Source organism: Natator depressus, chromosome 6 (assembly GCF_965152275.1).
Source record: "Natator depressus isolate rNatDep1 chromosome 6, rNatDep2.hap1, whole genome shotgun sequence".
Taxonomy (NCBI): Eukaryota; Metazoa; Chordata; order Testudines; family Cheloniidae; genus Natator; species Natator depressus.
In genome coordinates this window covers 56,152,548-56,175,162 of record NC_134239.1, presented here as the reverse complement: position 1 = coordinate 56,175,162, position 22,615 = coordinate 56,152,548, and the positions used below count along the sequence as shown (strand labels likewise).

Here is a 22,615-nt window from a genome sequence, read left to right as displayed (position 1 = left end):
ACTACTATGATCTGCTTGTCATTCCTATATTTAGATATGCAGAAATGTTTATTGCAAAAACAGAAATTAAGGGATATCAGGAAAGCAATGCTAGGCCTTATGTGGCCGAAAGACATGTTTGTCCTCGATCATGTAGAAAAGATAACCCCAAAGTTGTGATGAGACCGGTCCATAACAGCACCTTTACAAACGATGACATTTTGTTGTGTTACAACAAATTGTATATTATATGGGTGATGACAATAGCCTTATGTGACATAAGAGGCCAAAATGGAATATCAGAAATGGCCTTCTAACAAAAAGCCTTCCTGCATCATCTTTATTGGGATTTAGAATTCAAAATATAGTCAATTAAAAGACACTTTCCTACAATTATTCATTTGAGAGTCTTTTACTTGTAACTCAAATATATTTTCTCCCTTTTTCTAAAACTGATATAATGTTAAAACAAAACAGGAGGCTTTTACTGTAAATGAAGGAAAATAAGGGTTTTTCCCCCCCCATGAATAAGTCTGACCAGTATGTTTCTACATCATGACTACAAATCTATACGTAAATGACGTGCCAACTCTCTCAGCATTAATCAAAAACCTACAAGCTTAAAACTAAAAGACCTGCAGACTTTGGAACAAGCATTAACATATGGGTTGAAAAAGAATTTCACTAATGAATAAAGAAGCTAAGATAGTTGTTTAATATTGTATGAAATTTTATGAAAAGATCCCTATCCTGATACTAGCTGAGTTTTTTCATACTCAAAATGGTAGACTTTCTACAAATCAATTTGATGGTAGTTTAGGAAAACATTATAACAGAAATTTTAGCCTTTTTAAATTATTGTCTTAAATTCTTTCCATGAACCTAAACTTTCCTCCTCTATTATGAACATGCCCACTGCCCTGTGCCAGCTCATTGTAAATTACCTTTGCACTCACGTTAAGGCCCCATTTCAGGGCTGGGGTGGTGACAGGATAAATGAGAACGAGACTATTATATTTTGGAACTATACTCCTGTAAAGCAATAATGTAAGCAGGCCTGCTATGAGGTCAAGATTTGCTCGATTTAGTGTGTGAAGTCCCACTTGCAGAAGACAAGCTAGGGTTTAGCCCACTGTCATAGTGGACGTAACAGGTTTAAAAGTTACCCGTAAAATTAAGTAAAAATTATATATTATGTATATGTTCCAATTTGTTTTTTATATAAAGGAAATACAGAAAATTATTCAAAAGGAGGATTTACCAGTTAATGGAAAAGTTGATTTAATTTTGATTTTTAAAAAGGGAAAATTGACATGAAGTTGAAATCCACCTCTATTTTTATCTGCTTCTTCTTCCCTTTTGTACTGTTTTTATTCAGGACTGCCTAGCCAGGCCTCTAGCACTCCATCTTGTCATAGCCATTGAGAGGAGGTCATTAGAAACACACACAATTCGCTGTAACACAACCGAGCAGTGCTGCACGCAAGAATCGGTTCTGGGTTTAGATCAGCCCGACGAGGAGGAGAGCTCAGGGAGGAACAATGGGGATTCGAGCTCCTTTCAAAGCTTTGAACAGCTCTAACTTCGCGGGGCACTGAGAGGCGTTTGGACGTGGTATGGGCTGTTAATAGAGACGCTGAGGGCACGTTCAAGCAAAGGCCCTGGGCTAGTTTTCACTCGGAGGACGGGGTGAAACCCGGGCAGGGAATTCTCTTTTCTTCTATACGAGAAGCACTCCGGACTGAATTAAGAGGCAAGCTCCCTAAAAGTCACTGGGAGTAACTTACTTTGGAAGCTTGGCCCCATAACTACTCCCCTCCCACACACACACACTTGGTTTTTAATAACGGCCCTGCTGATTAACGGTAAACTGGCTGCAGGCCGAGCTATCCTACATCTCCTGCCACCTGTTACTGCCACAGAAAACCGCGAGCACTGATACTGGCTGTAGGAGATGAGGCTGGTGTAACGCCCTGGACTCCCATGTGGTGACACCAGGGATGCATCTGTCCAATGGATCTAGAATAATGGGATTGTGTAGTTTACGTGACCTTTAGTGACAACTGGGATCGTGCCGGTGACAACTGGGATCGTGCTGTGTGTGTTTCTCACCTGGTCTTACAGGCACTGGAGTCTTCCTCTTGTTCCCTCGACTAGAATCCGGAACCTCCGAGTAGCCTTTAGCAGATGGTCGTCTAGGCCAGCCTGAAAGAGAGACACAGACACCCGTTACACGTATGTGCTGCACATCACCCAGAGGTGCTAAAGAAGAGAGCTGCAAGAACAGAGGATTTTTTAAAAAACTTGTGTCTATGCAGTGAGAAGCAGCGGGGTAGTTCTCATCTCCCTGCACTGGGTTCAGCAGGACACTGATGCCCGAAACTTACCCAAAGACCATGTCACCCAGGAGGGAAGGTTGCTGGATCGACAGCACGTTAAGTGAATGCAGAGCACGTTAGCTAAACATTTGGGGAAAGGCGAGGGAGAGGCGCAGACATCCCCTCCCACCCCCTGGAGCTTTGAACTTCACTTTCTGAGAGGAATTGTGCGCATCCTCCTGACTCACCTTCGCTTTTGCGGAGACACCCAGGCTGTGTTAGCGAGAGTAGGGCTCTGATCAGTCAGACATTTAAAAGTAGCCATGAAATGTAGGAGGGAAACATTTTTGCTGCCTAAGGCAGAGCCGAATCTGCCCAGACTCGCCTTTAACACTCATATTCATTCAAAAAATCAAATCAAACAAACCCTTCAGTGCAAAACAGTTAGCAGTAAAGGTCAGGAAAGCCCCCCGCCCCTTGACCCACTCCCTTACTAAAGCAACTGCACCTCGTAACTTCAGGGAGTTTAAAACCAGCATTAGCTTGAGCTGGCGGGCGGGTTTGGCTGTTGCTTTTCATAAAGAAATGAAATAGACAAGGCTGTATGGTGTCAGAGTGAGGCCCTTTAGTTCCTTAGTGGAGTCAAAGGAACGTTGTGAATTGGGTATCCGTCTGGAAGAGGCGGAGGGAACCATCAATAACTATAACCCTTTTAAAGAAGCTGCAAATTAATCCGCTAGGAGAATCTAATCGATCCAAAAGGTGCCTCTTTCCGCGGCTGTTTTTCTGGTTGATCAGGTTTAAGAATGGGGTATTTGCCATGTTTCTTAAGGTGCAGCCCCCGAGCCCTTGCGTGGAGGCTGCTGCTGCTGTTTAAATGATCAGGGCTGATGCAAGTTTCCAACTTTCCACTAATTAAAGGAAATCTTCCAAAAGATAAAATGAAGAGAAACAAATGCCTCGCTTTTCTTTTTCACTGGCCCCTACGTTGGAGAGCAAAGCTTGGGAGTAGCCCCCTGATGTAGCTGAAAGGAGAAGTCCCCGTTCACACTCCTGCAGCAGCAGTCCCCAGAATGGTAGCAACAGTTGGCTGGCAATGTAAAGAGATGTGAATCTAAACCACGGTGGCTCGGATTTACATTCGCTTCTGATCTGCCCAAAAATCACCTTTGGTTTAAATTCCCTTGGGCCAGACTAGGTAGGAAATGGTGAAGATGTTTCCATAGCCTGATCTTTGCTGATCCGTCTCATCACTCCTTTTTTTTTTTTTTTTAAGTTCCCTCTAAAACCTTGTCTCCCTTTAAAAGATGCTCACATGCATAAAGCCCTGGACAGAGGTTTGCTGGCGAGTGGAAAGGACAAACACTATTTTTCCAAAGGGGAGAGAGCAAACAGTTGGGAATATGCAAGTCTTTTTGAGAGATATTGTGACCCTTCCACCTTTGTTCTCACCAAGCCAGTTACGTGTCCTGGCTAAGGTAGGGGTGCGGAGAAACAGCGAGGTGCTTTTGCTTTCGCCTTGTTTCCCTGCTTATCCCTTAGCCAGCCTTTCACTCTCTTATAAAGTACAACCAGGGCTTCAAAATATCTTTTATCTCTGGAGAAATATTAACTCTTTGCCTCGGTTGTGCTCCTCGCCCTGTGGGTCTTCAATGCAGACTTTTTTCAAATACAAAGCCAGCCCTTTCCGAGCCGGATCCCCCTCTGTGCAGAGTAGAGGGGTGCAGGGAGGGGAACCCTGGTGGTTTTTAACAGTTCCGATCTTAGATAATAATCCCTTTTAAAAAAATTTGCAGACGTTTGAACCACAGGCCCCTGTCTTGCGTCAGCCGGGCACTCCACTGCCAACTTGCTGCTCAGCTCCTGTCTATTTCCCCGGGCTGATCTTCACGGGTATACTTTTTTAAATCGCTTTTCTTTTGGGGGTCAGCAATTAGGGAGGGGGGGTTGATTTGTGGCCCACGGAATCCGCCCCTGGTAATTACTGCAAAGAGAAGGAATGCAGCCTTCCTAACTCCTGTATAGATGCTCTCACTGCTGTGTGCTTGGAACAAGGCAGTTTCAGAGCCAGAGAGCTGATGCTGCTTTGCTTGCCTGCAATCACCTCGCCCAAAAGCATCGCCTCGGCTGGGTTTCCCCCCGGATTCCGCCTTTTTTACCCCTTTCGGGGCCACTTTGTGTTGGGGAAAGGATGATTTGGGGAATCAACGGGCTGCAAGTTGCCTAAAATCAGGGTGGAAGTGTGCAGGGAGGCGCTTTTGGCAAGCGCTTCCATGGTGCATCTCCTGGTAACTGGGGTCTCCCCCAAACCGCGGCTGATTCGTGCGCCTCCCTCTCCTCCTCCCTCCCTTTTTTATGGGGTGATCCCAGAAAATCCCACCCTCCCCACCTCGAAATAAACCCAATCTCCCGACCAAAGAGACAGTTTAATGAACCGCTTCAGGTTTTTTTTTAATTAAATCATTTCGATCCACTAAAAATCCCCTTTTTAAAAAATCCTTGGGGGTGGGGGGAGGAGGGGCTGAGAACTTTTGGGAAGTTTTATTTTTTTTAATTTTTTTTTACGAAAAAATAATTAAATACAATCCACAATAAAAGGACCCGAATAAACGTGTGATCCGCCCCGTTAGGCAAAAGTCGATTACAAAGTTAGGCTGGAAGACGAAGGTGAATAACTGAATGTCTCGGTGACCAAGCGGGGTGGGGAAGGGGAGAGGGTGTTTATTTCTTTCCACATATACACACAGGACGGAAGGATTGGGGCCGGATTGAGGAGGGAGGGGGAAGGTAAAGAAGCCAAGAGAGTCTAGATAAGTCCAAGGCTCGGCGATCGCAGCTGCTGCTCCTTCGGCGAATGCGCCCTCCGCGAATGCTTTTTGGGGTAAGGGCTTCCCGGCTAGGTAGTTATATACAGCAAGCCCAGACCGCAAAAAGATTCGCGAAGGACAAAGTCTCCTGCGGCTTCCTACATACATCCATCCGGCTGCCACCAAAATATCCACACGACCCAAAGGCGATCGGCTGATTATTTCCCAGACACACCAGGATCCCTCCCCACCCCCTCCATCCCGACCAAGTCCCTCTCCAAACCCAAGGCGATGTACCCAACTCAGGAGAGGAAGCGGTGGGGGAGGAGGGGGGGTTCCCCTAGCCCATCCCCATCACACTGGGCCCCCTCTTGTCCTCCTCTTTCCCCCTCCCCGCCAAGGAGCTGGGAGCCCAGGCTTGCAGGATCTGGGGGCTTTGTGAGCAAGGTAGAGTTCGGAATGTCCCCCCATCTCTCTGCTCCCGAGCAGAGGGTCTAGCGCTGTGCACAGGCGCTGCGTAAAGAGAAAACTCTCCCCCTGAGCACTAAATAAATAGAGACCAGGCAGACAGCTCATTGGTGCGGACTAAAATCGTCACCCACCAATCAGGAGACGCCTCACATTTCCTTTTTTTCGAAAGGGGGAGAGGTGGGGGGGGGGGGGAGAGAAACATTTCCATTTCTAATTATTCAACAAATCCTAGACAAGAGCACGTTCAATAGTGTTGCCATGCAATCCCAGAACAAAAGAGACACAATTAAATTATAATAAATCAAATCAAGAGAGGACCTGGATTATGCATATATCCAAACAGCAATTAATTCCAGGTATATTTAAGACAATGAGATGCCCAAAGTCTAATAACAATGAAGGAAGCTAAAGTAATCTAAAACTAGCCAGGGCATTTGTCAGCAAATTATGCTGATGCTGCCACCCATCAATGGCCAGTGTATGCCACCAATATCAATTCATCAGTCGACTGAGCACCCAAGATATGAGGGGTGGAGGGAGAGGGAGGGCAGAGAGACGAAACTGCCTACTTTCCACTTATTCCCAACTATTAATACCATCGTGACTTCTAAGCTTCAACTCAGCCCAAGCAACCCCCTTTTCAGTTAATAAAAGTTCCATGGATGTGTCATAGAACTACTCCAGAGATCTTCTGAACAAAGCCTGCTGGAAATGAGTAGCCCCCCTAGTGCCGATCAGCGGCCGTATAGAGGCAAATTAGTGTCCACTTTCCCCCCAGGCAGCAACCGGGTTACTACTCAAGTTGAAGATATCGTACAGAAGATCGACTAGGACTCGCAGAACTAACAATAACTCAAGAACTTGAAAGTTAATCTCTTGTCTGCTCGCACACTGAACAGACTGACTGATCAATATACACTCTCCAAAATGAGGTGCAGAGACGCAAAGTTCCTGCCTTATCAGCTGTAACGGCACACTAAACTCACACCAGGAATATCACCACAACCACAACACACACTTCTGGATCCAAACCACCTACGCGCCCCTACATCTTCCCTCAAAAGTATTGTTAGCCTCACTGCGGACTGCCCTGAACAACACCAGCTTGCTTCAGAAACTCCAAGCGAATCAACCGAACGCCCGGGCTGACTGCAGAGTTGGGGATTCTGATCACAATATTAAAAAGTTTTAAACCCCCATCACTTACCTTTGTGGGTGCATCAGTGCCCGGTCCTATGAGCATGTTGGAGGGTGCAGCCATCACCAAATATTTTTAGGAAGCCCAAAGCAAAGCATTCCTTCCTCCAGGTATGTATATAAGTTACTGTACTGTGTGGGAGGGTCACGATCTTGCTAAGTGCAGAAGATTCCTCAAGATTAACCCTCCACTCCCTTCCCCTTCTGCAACTTGGTGTGTGTGTGTGTGTGTGTGTGTGTGTGTGTATACACACACACATATATATAAATACACACACGTACATATATAAACACACACACACACACACACACACACACACACATATATATATATATATATATATATATATATATATATATATATATATATATATACATACATACATACATACAGGCGCACACACACGGATGGGAGAGCAAAGAGAAAGCGAGATCCGAGGAGTCCAGCTGCCCCCCTGACGCCGTTTTGATTGGATGGTCTTTTCATGTAGAGGGGACGTCTCAAGTCGAAGTCACGATTTCTGCTCAGTTTGGAACCATCTGTGACTGGAGCCATGACGCAGCCAGCGCACATTACTCACTTTTACAGTCACGACTTGGAAATCCGTGCAGTTTCCAACCAAAATTACACCGCCACCATTGAATTATTTAATAGGATCCAGTTAAGGGTAATCTTATGCATTGTGCCAAGAGATGCAATGATCTAGGAGGGGAGGGTCGGGGAAGGGAGGGAGCGGGAGAAAGGAGGGCAGCATTTCTGGTTGCTAATGACTGTTTTATAGAGCTATATTAAGAGTTACAGTAATTGGCTACACGTGTTGTAAGTGGATTTTTTAAAAAATTATCAGTTTGTAAATACGACCACGCAGGCTCGGGAAAGGGACGATTTCTACATTAAGGACATTAGTGGGTGGCATTCTACTGTGCTAGGAATACATAGGCTTGTGTTTTATTAATTGCAAGAAACGATGCCTTGTTATATATATAAAGTTACTGCCTGCAATGTTAGCCAAGATGTGCTTTTGCCAAACAAACAAATAAATATGTCCTGTGCTATACTGATGTTCATGTCTGCATCATGTCATTGTCTGCAGGATCCGCAACTGTCGCTGGGCTTGGAGTGGTAGGTGCACCATTTTATAAGCTTGCTTTTTGTCTCGCTGAGCTAGCTAGATGTACTTACTGAAATCTGCTTTCTTTTGTTATTGTCGGGCTTTAATATTTCTACTCCTTGCAGGTATAGAAATAAGTCTGCGGCTAAAAGACCCCCCACCCCCACCCCCATCAGGTCGGGAATTAATTTCCTCTTCCTTCTCATGTTAAGGAGAATGGGTTGATGCATGTGAGTGTTGTACAGTGTCAATGTGTGATTTAATGCAACCTGCTGACATGTTTTTGCTAACTGAAATGCCTATAAACCTGCATGCTCCTAGCCTAGCAAGAATATCCCTGGTTCCAAAAGGGGATGATTGGTGTTTGTAGCATTGAAGTGACCCTGCATCTATTTCGTACACACAACAATCGCCCCACTACTTCGCCTCTAATTCAGTCATTCCACCAATTCGTCTGGTGAGGTTATGACAAAGGACGCGAAGGAAAGGCAATAACAACACATACACACACGACCTGTAGAAGGTGTGAGCACTTGGGGGGGGGGGGGGAAATGAGGTGGGAGGAGAAGGGGTGAGTCCAAATAAAGCAACCTATAGCCTCTTATTTTGCTAAGCACCATCATCAGGTACAGACTGTTTCAAACACACAGGCGGGAAGGGCAGGCGATTCCGAGCAGAGTCAGCAGCAGAGTTTACGCACGGATGAGGAAACCTGAATGGGAGGGAAGCGCCCAGCCACTCTTAGCTTAGAATAAGCAGGGATCTCAGCATCCTCCGGGGTCCTTCAGAGAGTGCAGCAGAGATTACAACATCCTTTGAAAGTCATTAAACCTACAGACAGCGGCTAGATCGAACGAATAAAGAAAGTGAACTCCTCCAGCGCAAGCTAAGCAGCCGGTGCAGCGATTTCAGCACCTCAGCTAGTGGACAGCTCCCAGACAGCCTGCGCCTCCGTAGTTCCCCCTGGTCGAGCTGCAAGGGATAAGGGGACTGTGGTGTCAGCATATGACAGGCTCTCTGTAGGCAATCTACAGAGAGTTCCCCTCTCAGTCTGCGGAGCGAGTTTTGCCATTAGAGTGTGTCTAGCCACCCATTGGAAAAATAAAAAGAGAGAGTGGATAGGTACAGAGAGAATGAAGGACTCAATAGCGCCGACAGAGAGAGAGAGAGAGAGTTGCAGCTCGCTATTGATTCAGAGATTTACCGACAGGGTGATTCCCCTTTCTGTAAGAATTCCCTGTCTCTGGGTTCCGTGCATGCACCAAATTCATTATGCAAACGAGTATCTCCCGCTCGGTTTAACTGAAACAATAAAATAATAAAACCAAGCATGCATAAAATAAAGTCACTCTCTGCAGTATGCACAGGAAATATCACTACTTACCCAAACAGGAACTCCTTGCTTGGGGGAGGGGGGCGGGAGAGGGACGGGACGGGACGAGACGAGAGTGGGGGGGTGAGGAGAGAGAGAGAGAGAGAGAGAGAGAGGAAAAATCCAACAATTAATTTCCAGACAGGAGTTGGAAAAAAAATACTGCGGTGATGTCCAGGTTTTCTTCCACCAGCGCTCTCTTTTTATACAAGTGCAACCCTCTGTCTATTTCTGGAACGCGATCAAAACCCTGATGCTATTTTTAGCAGGTACTGGGGGAAAAAAATCCACACACAAAGCCATTTCGCTGGAACGTTACATCCAAAACATTAAATGTGCATTACGTTCCCACCAACCCCCCCCCCCCCCAAATCACCCCCCGCTTCTTTCTGCACTATCATCCTCGGTTGCTTTAGGTGCATCATTGCAGAGAATTAAAAACAAAACAAAACCAAAAACAAAAAAAACGACCGCCTTCCATGCTGTCCTATTACACAAAACCCCAATCCACAGTTGTATTGAGCCTGTCTCTCTCTGTGTCTCTCTGCCTGTTGCCTTGTAAGCATTATTGTGTCTGTCTACTTGCAGGGGCTTTATGAAGTGGGCTTTAAAAACAACCAACCAACCACCAAAACACAACCACCACCATGCACCAGTTTAACATTATGCACCAACGTGGGGTTCTGGCAGGGAAGCTTGTTTTGCCGAGAGAGACAGAGCGATGGTTGCATACACTGGATGCACAAAGAAAGGGTTTTCTTTAATTCTTTCCACCCCACTCAATGCTTTTTTTAAAAAAAACACAAATTCCTTTGTTTGGAGAATAAAGAAGCTTTCTGTCTATATATAGCTATATATGAAATCTGGTTTGTGTGTGTGCGCGTTCTAGTCATTCACTACGAGGGGGGGATTGGGAAAAAATAGAATCATTAGGGCTTGCAGGCTACAAGGAGCCAGCCTGAGACTCCTTTGCAAGGCTGCGTCAGTTATCAGCTATTGACGTCACGTTCAGATTCTCCTCTTCAGAGGCTCTAGTTCATCATAAAAGATGTCTGTGCTCGGAGCTTTGTGCTTGCAGAAAAGCACTTCAATTCGAGGGAAAGAGTTAATTAGCAAGCCCCATATTTTGTGTTGTGCAGCTTTCCACACAGTTGCACAAAAATCCTGTGGGGTGTGCGTATATTTATGAGAGAGAGAGGGGGAAAAATATGCCCTGAGGGTATGGATATATTTTAAACACACACACACAGAAAAACACAGAGAGCGAGAGAAATCTGCATAGACAGACCATGCAGGGGCATCTCCCCACCCCATGTTTGGCAACTGTAGCAAACAGAAATAGGAATAAAATCTGAGATTTTGTATTTCTCAGGCAAACAGCACAGGGGTTGCTGAATATATTTTAGCATCCCCTCTCCTGCACACACTCGCACCCTCCCGCAGCTTTCTGGACAAAAAACATCAACATTCAGCAACATCTAGTCCCCACCACTACCTTACGCTCGTGTTTGGCTATTGTAGCAAAAGACAGATATTGATAAAACTAGGATTAATTCTGTATATTTGTCAGGCAAACAACCCCGTCTCCAAGAGTGACGCAAATAACAGATTCTATGGCTCTGGCTTTCTATATTCTGCACCCACGCACTCTGCTTGGTCTCCCACGGAATCAGCTACAGAGAGCAATGATCCAGATTATACAGAGAGAGGGGGTGGGGGAGAGAATAACAAATGAAATTGCAATTAAAAATCATAATGCTGCTATACGCAAATGGCTAAATCTGATGTTATACAGTGGCACACCCCCCCCACCGCCCCCAAATTAACAATAATAATAATTTAAAAAAAACACACACCATGCACGAAGCAGCGACCAAACAAAAGGAATTGTCTTGTTGACAAATGCAGAGTTTATTTGGCAAAGAAAGGTCCTTCACACTCGCCATCCTGCCCATCTCCGAACCAGAAAATATACCCCCCCCCCAACTATATTACAAGCATTAGGAGGGAAGAGGAATTAATATATTTGGCTTCCAGGTAAATGGGGGGGTAGGGAGCCAACCCAAAGTCATTGTATGTTTTCAAGTAAGGTAATCAGGACCTTTCAAGGTGAGTTCGCTTGCTCTTGAGTTGTGAGACAAAAGGACACAGCTACTTCTTAAAATATCCACAAAAGGCGAGCGCAATAGGTCGATGCTATTTTTAAACAGATCTCTTGTTGTTGGAAGATGGCACAAGGCATGTAGCTAAAAATTAAAATCGTGACTCGTAGACTCGAAAAAAAAACCACACACACACCCTAGGAAAAGAAAAGGTTTATTGATGGGGTGGAAATAGTCTCTCTCAAGAGTGCATATTTTACCTCCCCCCTCCCAATCCCCACCAACCAACCCACTTCACACCTTGACTGAATGAAAAACAAAATGCAAGGAGAATCAAGAAGGTAGTAAGTTATTTACTGTCTAATCTGTATAGCACATTCTTTATTTATTAACTCAGTTAATTATTATCAACTTCTTCCGCAATGAATTTCCTAATGTCAATACACTGCGATCAATGAGGTAACGCTGTTTCTCTCTCTCTCTCTCTTTCGTAGCCAGACAATAACATGGCCAACTACTGCTAGTGATACAGCAAAATTGGGAAAAATCACAGCTATTACAGATCACATCATAGGCGTCGCCAGGCGCAGGGAGAGATCTGGCTTTTTAAAAGAGCCGACCAGCCCTCTTTGTTATTAGGCAGCTGCCAGAAAGCACGATCAGAGGCGTTGCGATCAGCACATCCCCGCACGCCCCAACCCAGGACTTGCCTCTCTCGGCCATAGAGAGCTGCTACATCACAACCCTCGCCCAGAACTCCAGCCCTGGCCATTATTTTTAGCAAGTGCGCACGGAGGTATGGCCTTTGCTGCAGGACTGAGTCTTGCAGGCAGGAGGACACTGGTACTCGGACTGAAGACAGCTCTTGTCACATGAGGGCCTCAGATGGGGACACGCAGGCAGCCGTAAAACATGCCATCTTCAAGGAGTTTCAAGGAAGAGCAGCTTGGATGAACAGACATGGTAGGCTAAGCATGTGATTCAGGAAGCACACGCATCCACCGGAGCCTTGCCTGGCTCCCGGATGCCAGAGGGGAGTTTGCCAGCGTCTAACGTGAATGGGGTGGTGATTACATGCGCCCGAGTCTCCCTCCCGACTTTGTATGCTTAAAGTTCCTCCTCCTAGTCTGTGAGGATGGAGGAGAATGCAATGGAAGGGCTCACTGTCTTGAGCTTGTTTCCGGTGGTATGAGAAGACACAGGCGCAGCTGTGTAGCTAGGATTAACCTGGTGATAAAGTATGAATAGTGAACCACTCCCTTGCTGGATCGCAAACCCTCCATAACAGTAGAGGGGCCTCCTTCTCCTTCAGTCTCTACCTCTTCCCCTTCTTCTGACTGTTTTTTTTTAAAACTCACCCATTGCGTTCCAAGAACTAACTTGTTGCTCTTCCACAGGATATGAAACATCTTCTGAATAAACCAGGAGGGCGCCCGCCTTTTCCAACAAGAACCAAACCTCTCCCACAAGAACAATCCCTGTTAGCAGGAGTGAGTAATTTCCACCTCAGCAGGACAGCTCTCTCTCTACCTTCTCTAGCTGCTGCTAGAACCCAACTCAAGGCTGGGCTAAAATGAAATACAATGCCCAGGGAATCACTTGTTTTAAATAAATCAAACAACAACAATGGAACCAATCCAAAGGAAAGGAAAGAATCTTTAGCAGGTGATGCTGTACCTTGCAAACAACAGTTCCCACTTCTTCTGATAAATGCTAAATGGAGAATTTATCTTCCATCTTCATATTTTATAGTCATCAGCAATCTCTTGGTTCCCAGAGAATTAGGCCTCCCTAACAACTGAGGCATAATTAAATCAACGGATTCTGTATTCTTCTCTCGAACTAGAAGGGAAACTTCACTGTTACCAGAAGGAACAGTGCGTATAGATACATTGCACTCTGCATAGAACAGGTGCTGAACTATGGCATGGTGTTCTTTGATGAGTACTACCTGCGATGCAGACCATTCTGACTCTTGAAACCTTCCAGGGCTCTCTGCGCTCCAAGGACAGTGGCATCGGTACAACAAACATCAGTTATCAACATATACAGTTTACAGTTCAAAAGACACCTTTGGCCTGCTAAACACAAACTAATTCAGTTACCCTGAGCAGGGGGCAGACTAGCACGTGCAGCCTGCCCTTGAGACATTCATGAGTAGGGGCATTCTTTTTGAAAGGGATGGAGAAATCCCATCTTTCCTTTTGATCCTTCAACCTCAAGGCCACATCATGAAATAAGGATCCTTCTGGTTGGGTGGTAGTCTTCAGCTGAGCCGGTCTTATCAAGACCAGAATCAGTTAGAGGAACTACTGCAGAATGATGGGGAAAGTGCCCTCATGTTCTCCTTTCATCTCACTCCTTGCTAGTTTGAGTGCTACTTCCTCAATGCCCCCAGCCCTGCCAGGGATCACATCCCAGTCATGAATATAATTTACAGAATTCTCCTAAACCATGGTGACACCCACCAGTATTTTGATTTCATTCTCCAGTTGACAAACAGCGGATTGACTCTTGCTACTTTACAAACATAAAGGGAGTATAGAGTGACCAGAAGTAAAGAGGGTAGTACCATGATGATAAGGTCTAGGACTTTCTTTGTTTACCTGGGGTCAGATTATCCAGAGCACACCATGCAGTGGTCCCCATTAAGAACGGAGCTGTTTCTATGTAATTAATCACTGATACACATTTCTTTAAAAATAAAGAACAATAAAACAAAACACTAGTTATCTCTGATGAGACAATATAGGAATCAAAAAATCCAGAGGATAGAGCAATAGAATTCAAATGGATTTGGATAAATTAGGGGTACACATGACGTGGTGGGCTAGGAGCTGTTCAGTGTGGCAAAGTTTAAGCTAATGAAAGGCCCTAATGGAGAAATGATGTTAACTGGTGGTTAGAGCAGGGGACTGGGAGTCTTGATTCCTGGGTTCTAGTCCCAGATTTGCTGCAGGACCAAGGCTGGTCTGAAATTTTTCATCTAAATTATAATGTTTTTCCATGAACATTTTCAATGTTCCCCCAGCTCTGTGTGTCACCCTGAGCAAGGCACTTTTCCTCTCCGTTCCTCTGTTTATCCAACTATAAAATGGGTCTGACACTTACCTACCTCACCAGGCTGTTCAGTAGGCATTTTAAAACATTGAGACTGTGTATTAAAGGCATTATATAAAGGACAAAGCAATATTATAAATAATCAGAAAGACCATAATTTAAGAAGCATAAAAAGTACATTCCTTCCGACAATGGTATGAGGTGTGTGTGTTACATTAAAATTCATGTGCCAGAAGGACAAACGCTGCTAGTGATTAATAGATGTGGCTTCCATTTATAGACTTTTCAGAGAATCTGAACATACAGGCCATCAAACCAACAAAATGGGCCACTTGGTGTATTACTGTCATCTCATACGCATTACATTAATAGCTGTATGTTACACGCTATCTATAACCAACTTGAACCCCAGCAGATTGAAACACCTGGTATAGTTGCAGTTTTCTTTACTTGGATTTTTTATGTGTATTTGTTCTGTTTATATTAAAAAGTAATTTACAAGGAGGTAACACTGGAACAGGATCTTGCTCACTGGATACAAAGTCAGGCCCTAGAAAAAGCAGCTGGGGGTACTAGGATTAAAAGATGAAAACCATCATCATAATTAGATCAAGAAAAAAGAAAGCACAAAGGTTTAAATATGTCAGCATGGTATATTTATATATATATAAAAAAAATCGCATGACTCCTTGATGTGAAATTCACACTGACGGGGAAAAAAATTAGATTAGGTGCAGTACTATATTTCAGACACCTGGGATACCGTTGCTGGTGAATCCATTGTTGAATTGGATTGGGCTTTCTGTTAAAATTTGACCTTCACTAAATAATGACCTGGAACTTTTCACGAACAAGACCCATTACCTTTAGCACAGTGTGTACTCATCCTTGGTAACCATCTTACAGGATGGATGGATCAATGAGAAGAAAAGCATGCAACAATAATTTGGGGAACTTTGGGAAGCTTCTTGTGGTAGAAAAAAGGAGAAGAGGCGGTTATGAAGAGATGCTAAAAAGCTGCATGAAGCTTTAACTACTTCAAAACCAAGTATCCCAGGCAGTGCTAGAGGTCAGGGTAGGGAGATGAGTGACATTTAAGCAACACAAGGCAGAATTTCTTTACTGAGATGGTAGTTAGAACATGGAGCCAAATAACTCAATCAGCAGCAGAAATCAAATCATCTCGAGGAGGAAGATGGTTGGATACCCTGTGAAAAGGAATAAGATGTAGAGTGCATTTAGCAATAAGTTAGACATGATGCGGTGAAAGGTGTGTTGAGGTAACTAGGGTTACAATGACGAGATTTGTTCAATCACTCTTCTCCTCTTGGCCTTCGATGTTCACTGTTCCTGTCTAATTGTCGTATCCTAATTTCCAATGCAATTTAATTTGGCCATCAAAAATCACAACACATTGGAACAGCAGAGTTGCTACTGAACCAGAGAAGTTGGGGTTGCATTTGAATCTGGGTTACTTTAGCTGTCATTTTGCCACTAACCTGCAGAGGGAATGCCCAGTTCCTAGGTTACACAAGTCAATGTTTCTGGCATTACCGCCCACCCAGAAGTCATACTTTTGGAAATGTGGATTCACTGGTACAGAAAAATAATATCAGAAGTAGTGGATTCCAGCAGTACAAATGAGAATTGGAGGATCATGGACCAGCATATACAGACCACGAGTGACTTTTTTCTCTGTTGCCAATAGTTAATATCTATTTGTTAAGGACTAACAGCATGGTCAGCCCTGTACATGACATAAAGATCAGGCAGTCTCTGCCTCACCATTTACAAGCGAAACCAATGGGTCTTAGATTATGGTCGGTGAACCACCAGTGTCTACAGAATATTTACTGGACTCCAACAGAGGGCTAACTGGTCACATGGTACTGGCTCTCATTTTTTCCAAGGTGCTAAATCACATTAAAAAGAAGTTAAAAACAAAATACTTTCCCACCTATTCCTTTTCCACATAAACAAAGGCTGTATTTAATACAGTGATATTATTTCATCATGAATGGAAAGGAGGTAGTGTGTGTGAGACTGGAAATGGGAGTAGAAGTGTCCACGAGATTCTCTCTGCATTAAGATGTAGCCTGGTCCGCTCTACAAAAAACTTTAAGAGCTCCTAGACTAACAGGCAAGACAGACAAGACAAGAAATACTGGGAGAGACACAGGAAGGAGCAGCCACACTTAACAGTCTGAAGAGCATGTTTCTTTATGAAATTCTTCAGAAACACCATTGCATTGTGGTTGTTTTGTGTACCATGATCACAGCACCAATGACTGCCAGTGAAGAGCCAAAGGGACAACAATAGAGTCAATATTTTTCTTCAAATTCCCCTGTGCTAATGTTGACCAGTAGTTATAACAAAGGACTGGCACTCAAGACTCCTAGGTCCCGGTCAGGTCACCTGTCCTCACTATGTCTAAATTTACATACAGTTAGAGGAATGTACTTATAGTTGTCTACCTCATTGGATGACCATAGGTAGAGGGGAAGGGGCTTTGTCATGAGATTGACTGAGTATTGGTAAATGCTTGGAGATCCTTGGGGATGGGTGATATTAGAAGTGCAGACTATCACCATTGTGCTATAAACTTCAGCTGCAGAGCCAGCTGAGGAACCACAAGAGCTTTATACAATTTTTGGTAAGTTCCAGACAATTATAGGTAGTTTTTGTGTTTCCTTTGTGAGAATTGCAACTATTATAGGAATATATGAACAGAAATTTAAAAACTGAATTATATTTCATTTCATATTGAATTATTTCACAGGTAGTTCAACATTTGTATTTAAAAACTGTCTGGAATTTTTGCTTAATCATGAACTTAGCATAAAAATCCTACTTGGAAGATATCAGTCTTCTTTATTATGGTACCCTCCCCCTTTCTTCTAAAACTAGCAACATGCTAAACATTGTGTGCCAAATTTTCAAACACATTTATCTTAAAAGGGCAGTCCAACCCCATAGCTGGACATTCCATTCAGGTATCAATGTCTGAAAACTGGGCTCCAGGTGTTAAAACAAGTTTATACTTGTTTTGTTCAGCCCAACAAGATGGAAGATCTTTGGTAACTATGAGTTAAGTGTTGACAGCATGCTAAGGGTTGTACAAAATACAAAGGAAGATATAGTCCCTGCCCCAGGAAGCTTACTATCTAAATGGAGAGACAAAACAAAGCAGAGAAACTTGCACTGATGAGCAGAGGAAAGTTAACTCAGCCATACAATGATTTTTGCATTAGACAAATGTGTGATGATCTTTTTGGCTTAGGCAGGCAATCAGTAGTAGGCTTTGCAGAAGAGGTGTGTTTCCAGGAGAGATCTGAATAAATGGAGGGTAGTAGGTGTAAGGGGTATCTGGGAAGGAGGGACAAAGATCAGAGTAGAAGAAAGATACAAAGCAAGTGGATAGGAAAAAGGGCTTGGTCAGAGTGAAAGATACAAATGGAGAGACCAGGACAGGAGTAGAGCTTTTCAGAGCCTCAAAGGTGCGGATGAGAAGTCTAATCTCATTGTGAAAGGTGATGGGAAGCCAGTGATTGGATTTGAAGAGGGAAGGAACACATCATGGTAAGAAGAACTTTGCATCTTGTGTATATTTGAAAGAACATATTTCAATTATAATATCATGGAGCAACCATCTTGCTAAGAAGTGACCTTGTTTGTCATCCTGGCAGCATGGGAGACCAATGCCGGACACTATTAAAACAGGGTCTTCATCCTGATTTAACATGGATTTTAAAACAAAAGAAAAGAGTGACATGAGCTCACCTGGCAATGTGGAGCCAGGAAAAAGTCAATGCAGTTTGAGGAGGCTTTCAGAGACGTACATCCTGAAGCAGGGAGGGGACAGTCTCTTTGCTAGACAGTTCTTGTATTTGTGTTGTCTTCCAGGTTCTGCCCCTGACTGACTGCAAATCTGGGCAATTCACTCATCTACATTGCACTTCCATTTACCCCTCTGTAAAATGAGTGTCCTACTACTAACATATCACGCAGCGGTGTTCTGAGCCATTCTTGATAGATGGTTGTAAGTCAATATGAGAGGTGCTATGCAAGGAGCAAAATATTGTTTGGCCAATGCATCTTTCCAGCATTAATACTCTGTAGGTAGCTTTCTCAGCTGGTGAGTTCCTCATGGAATTCCCTTACAAGCAATGTTGTCCTCTGCACCAGCCTATTCATCCTGTTCCCCTTTACAACTCACAGATTTGTAGATGAGTAGAAGAGTAAGTTTTACTTTTGACTCTCAGAGAAAACTCCAAGAGCCAATAGGACATAGAATGGAATTTGGGTGGCTTGTCTCAACAAGATACAGAGCTTGTCTCAACAAGAGTGTACAAGCTCAGGTGCTCTTTTACCATGGAGACTGCCTAGATCTCTAGTTGTGGCAGACAATTGTTCTTAAGTGGATAAATATAGATGTAATGGAAAGCCTGGAACAAATGCTACCTTACGCTAGTCACAATTTATTTTAACAGTCAGTGTACCATGCAGCTGGTACTTTGCAAATATATTGCAAGATGGTGCATATTACCACCATTTGAAAGAAAAGTTCTTCACTTTAGAATTAGTTCACGTGACATCCTTGAAATAAGCGCCATTGTGGGGCACAATTGGATGTAAGCGAATCAGTGCAGCAGGAGATCACGCAAAGCATGAGGAACTATAATGCAAGGTACAAGCATACGAATTTGAGACACTGACACAGTTAACAAGCTACATGGTTGCTTTAAGAAACAGTGGGGAAAATCCTCAAATGGTGTAAATGTGTGTATTGTTGATATCAATGGGTAGTTAGTTATTAGTATTAGTTATTTCAGTACCCAGAATGCTTCCATGCCCTAATAAATGACAGTGCTTCACATGGCATCCACCATGTGGTAAGAGGGCGGAGGATCTAAAGTCAGGCTGGAAAATTCCTTCTGCACTGGATGGAAACATTCTCTATGGAATGAGTTGTGCAAATGTATCTGCACGGCTGGAAACACACGTGTGAGCACAAACGTGTCTGTGTGCACATGATTGTGCAACTGTAGCTAGAGCATGACTGTGTGAAGCAATCTGGATATGGTCACCCAGCAGTGGAGACTACAGACTGTGCAAAGGCTCTAAGAAGAGGGCCGATGAAAGGAGCTGGAGAAGTGCATCAGAAAGCACCACTCTGCCACAGATGGCAGATCAGGAGAGCTGGAAATGCAAATACATTTTGCCTAATTAGAAAGACAATTTTCAGCTTCTGAATTGGTCTAAACATGGTGGCAATAATTATCTGAAGTTACATTCAGAGCATTCAAGTAGCAAAACCACAAAGCAGTAAGAGACCAAGCTGTCTCCCCTGGACGAGGATTGATTCTTCAGGGCAGAAGACAGAAGCAGATCCGGAGAACTGGAAATGCAAATGCATTTTGCCTAATAGAAAGGAAGAAAGACGACAGTTCATTTTTTTGATCAAGAAGAGATAGAGGTCACTGAACCAGAAATCAGAGGCACCATCTCACAGCACAATGGCATCACGCCTGACCAAGAACCCTGTACTGGTGGAGTCATCAGCCAATGACAGGTCCTGGCTGTTGCAACGGCATGGGGAGAGGGAAGCAGAGAAGAAAGACTTGTCCCATACCAATCTTCACCAAGCAGAGTGAGAATCTGGCTGAAATGTGCATCAAGATGGACAGCCGCTTTATTCTGCAATAGGGTATCCAGACTGTTGATGTGGGGGAGACAGATAGGAGTGGACTTCAGTCACAGCTAAACAAATTCAAAATCTGTGTAATTTTTTTCTGTGGGGGTCCAGGGAGAAGGGACCAGAAGATACAGGGGTGTAAGAGTCATAGGTGAGGGCTGCACAGCACCACACCAGACACGTTCAGCAGTTTCTAATTCACAATGTCAGTATGTTGCTGCTGGAAGCCCAGTATTCCAGTTCTGTAGTTAAACAAACCAGCACAATCCTGGATGAATCTGGAACCCATGAGAATGAGAACGGAAAGCACTGGCTTAAAGTCAGGTGCACTGCAACCTCTCCACCCTTCTGATGCGCCTCATTCCTGACCTACAGCATTCCCTGACACTGGAGGCCACACTTCTGCCAGTGTGTCAGTCTTGAGCTAGAGCATCTCCTCCATATTTTTGTGCCTATTGACCCTGATTCTGGAATTGGGGCATAGAACCACAGTGAAGTCAATCTGCTCCATCCAGGTGATGGGGTCACCCATGCACATGCAGCTGGAAGGTCAGAGCCATAGTTTTGTAAAGCATTTTGGGATCCTTCAGGATGAAAGGTGTTATACAAGACATTACATATAAATATATAGAACACTGCATGTATAAAATGATTATTATTATTTTAGCTAGTACCTTAAAAAACTCAGAAGTTGAACTGTGATCTCCAGTGGTAAAAGGCTGGTGCATTAAACCAATGCACCACTTAATGCCCATGGCCACTTTGTAAACAATGAAATGACTCTCTTTTCCTCGAACAATAAAACCCTCCTGGATTGTCCAGATTATAAACACACCTTTAAATGATCAATAAATCAAAACTACTCTTCTCAGGCAAAACACCTGTTGATAACCACTTCTTCCAGTGAAACAGCATTAAACCAGAACCTGCATCATAGATATTTCAGTCTCCACCTTGGTTGTAGCTAAGAATCAGGAGATACTAAATAACACCGTTTCTCTTAATCTAAAGGGCTCTGGCAGTTGGCAAGCACCCTAAAATTAACCAAACAGCTTGCACTTCTTGTGGCATATAGAGAGTAGCAAAGTTTGGAACATGTAATTCTCCTTAGTTTCCCTATAGATACAGCTATAAAAGATTACTATGTATAAAGATTTCCCTCTACAGGTGGCTGGAGGTTGTAACAGCCTCTCACTCTTGCATCAGAGTTTTTATTATTATTTTGTTACCATTTACTCTTACTACTTAATTTGCACCCCAACAATCTATAGGTTGTCTGTCTGTTCCCAACGGTGGCAAATTCTGTATTCAAGAAACGCCAATTCCTTTCCACCCTCCTGCTGCTGCTGACTTTAAAACCTTTTCCCAATTAAAACATCGTTTGCAAGATCATTACAAGAGTGAGCCAACCTCCTAAAAATGTGACAAAGTGAAAGTAAGAAACTCTGCAACAATGTGGAAAAAAAATCCAAAATACCCCCACCCCCCGGTTTTTCTTAAAAAATGGACACGTTTTTCCTGCTGGAATCATCAAATACACAGGACGCACGACACGACAGTCTAGGACTCTTTCCTTTTTTTTTTTTTTTGTTAAGAGGGGGAAATGCAATGTCGTTGAGGTTTTTAAAAGGCAGGGAGCAGAACAAATCAGCAGAGTCTGCTGCCTGCAAAAGCATCCAACAACTGAAATCAGAAAACTTTGCAAAAAGCCCCAGGCACAACACACGCGCACATACACACACACAGGAACCTACCTTGCAAAATCTTCTTCACTTATATTTTTGTGTGCAAAGAAACCCCCCCAAAGCAAAACAAAAAAATAAAACCCCAAACAAAAACGCTTGCCCCTCTTCCACATGCCTCAGCTGGATTTCCAGGGAACTTGGGGAGGGATGGGAAGGGAAGAGGGTGTTGGAGGGGGGTGATTATATAAATAAACTAGAGCGTTTCGAGCTGTCTCTCTCGCGAAAGGCTGTGGGTTTCGCGCAATGTGTGTCTGCACTCTTCCAGGAGAAAAGCAAAAAAAAAAAAAAAAAAAAAAAAAACCAGTTCGTGTTCCGTGCCTGACTTGGAGACAGAGAGAAGCAAAACCCCCCCTCCCACTCACCCTCCCACCCACGCATCCACCCCCACACCACCAATCCAGGCACCTCCTGAGTAACTGATCAGAGCAGAATAACTCATCACCCACGTTTGCCAAACACCCCTCTCCCCCTCCTGGTTTGGGGAACAAATTGCCAATGCACGCACCTTCGCGGGCTCTATTTATAGGCAAGCCCCTAATGTTGTGTGCGTTGCATTTCACAACCTAAGTGTGTGTGTGTGTGTCTGTGGATTACAATAACGTTGCCTTTGACAGGTAGGGAGGTGTTTTTTTTCTCTTTGCACTGCAGTGCGTCTGATGATCACATTTCCTTTTTAAAGATTATTTTGGTGCTTACAGACAGCATGCATCTTATTTTAGGGGTGTCGGGTTAGCTTGGGGGGGGCATTGTGCATTC

The 22,615-nt window shown here is 43.9% G+C and overlaps 1 protein-coding gene across 3 annotated transcripts in view; it reads right to left on the bottom strand.

Moving 5' to 3' along the window:
- Positions 1-22,033, bottom strand: part of HSD17B12 (hydroxysteroid 17-beta dehydrogenase 12) — a 255,125-nt gene extending 233,092 nt beyond the window's left edge. For 2 of the 3 annotated variants that reach the window (XM_074955307.1, XM_074955309.1), the window contains exons 1-2: positions 21,869-22,033; positions 2,092-2,184 (exon numbers count right to left, since the gene is read on the bottom strand). The gene's annotated coding sequence lies outside the window, so the exon portion shown is untranslated. Of the gene's footprint in view, positions 1-2,091; positions 2,185-6,782; positions 6,798-21,868 lie in introns of those variants that run through there. The other variant, XM_074955308.1, reaches the window with a different exon arrangement.
- Between the last annotated feature and the right edge of the window lie 582 nt (positions 22,034-22,615).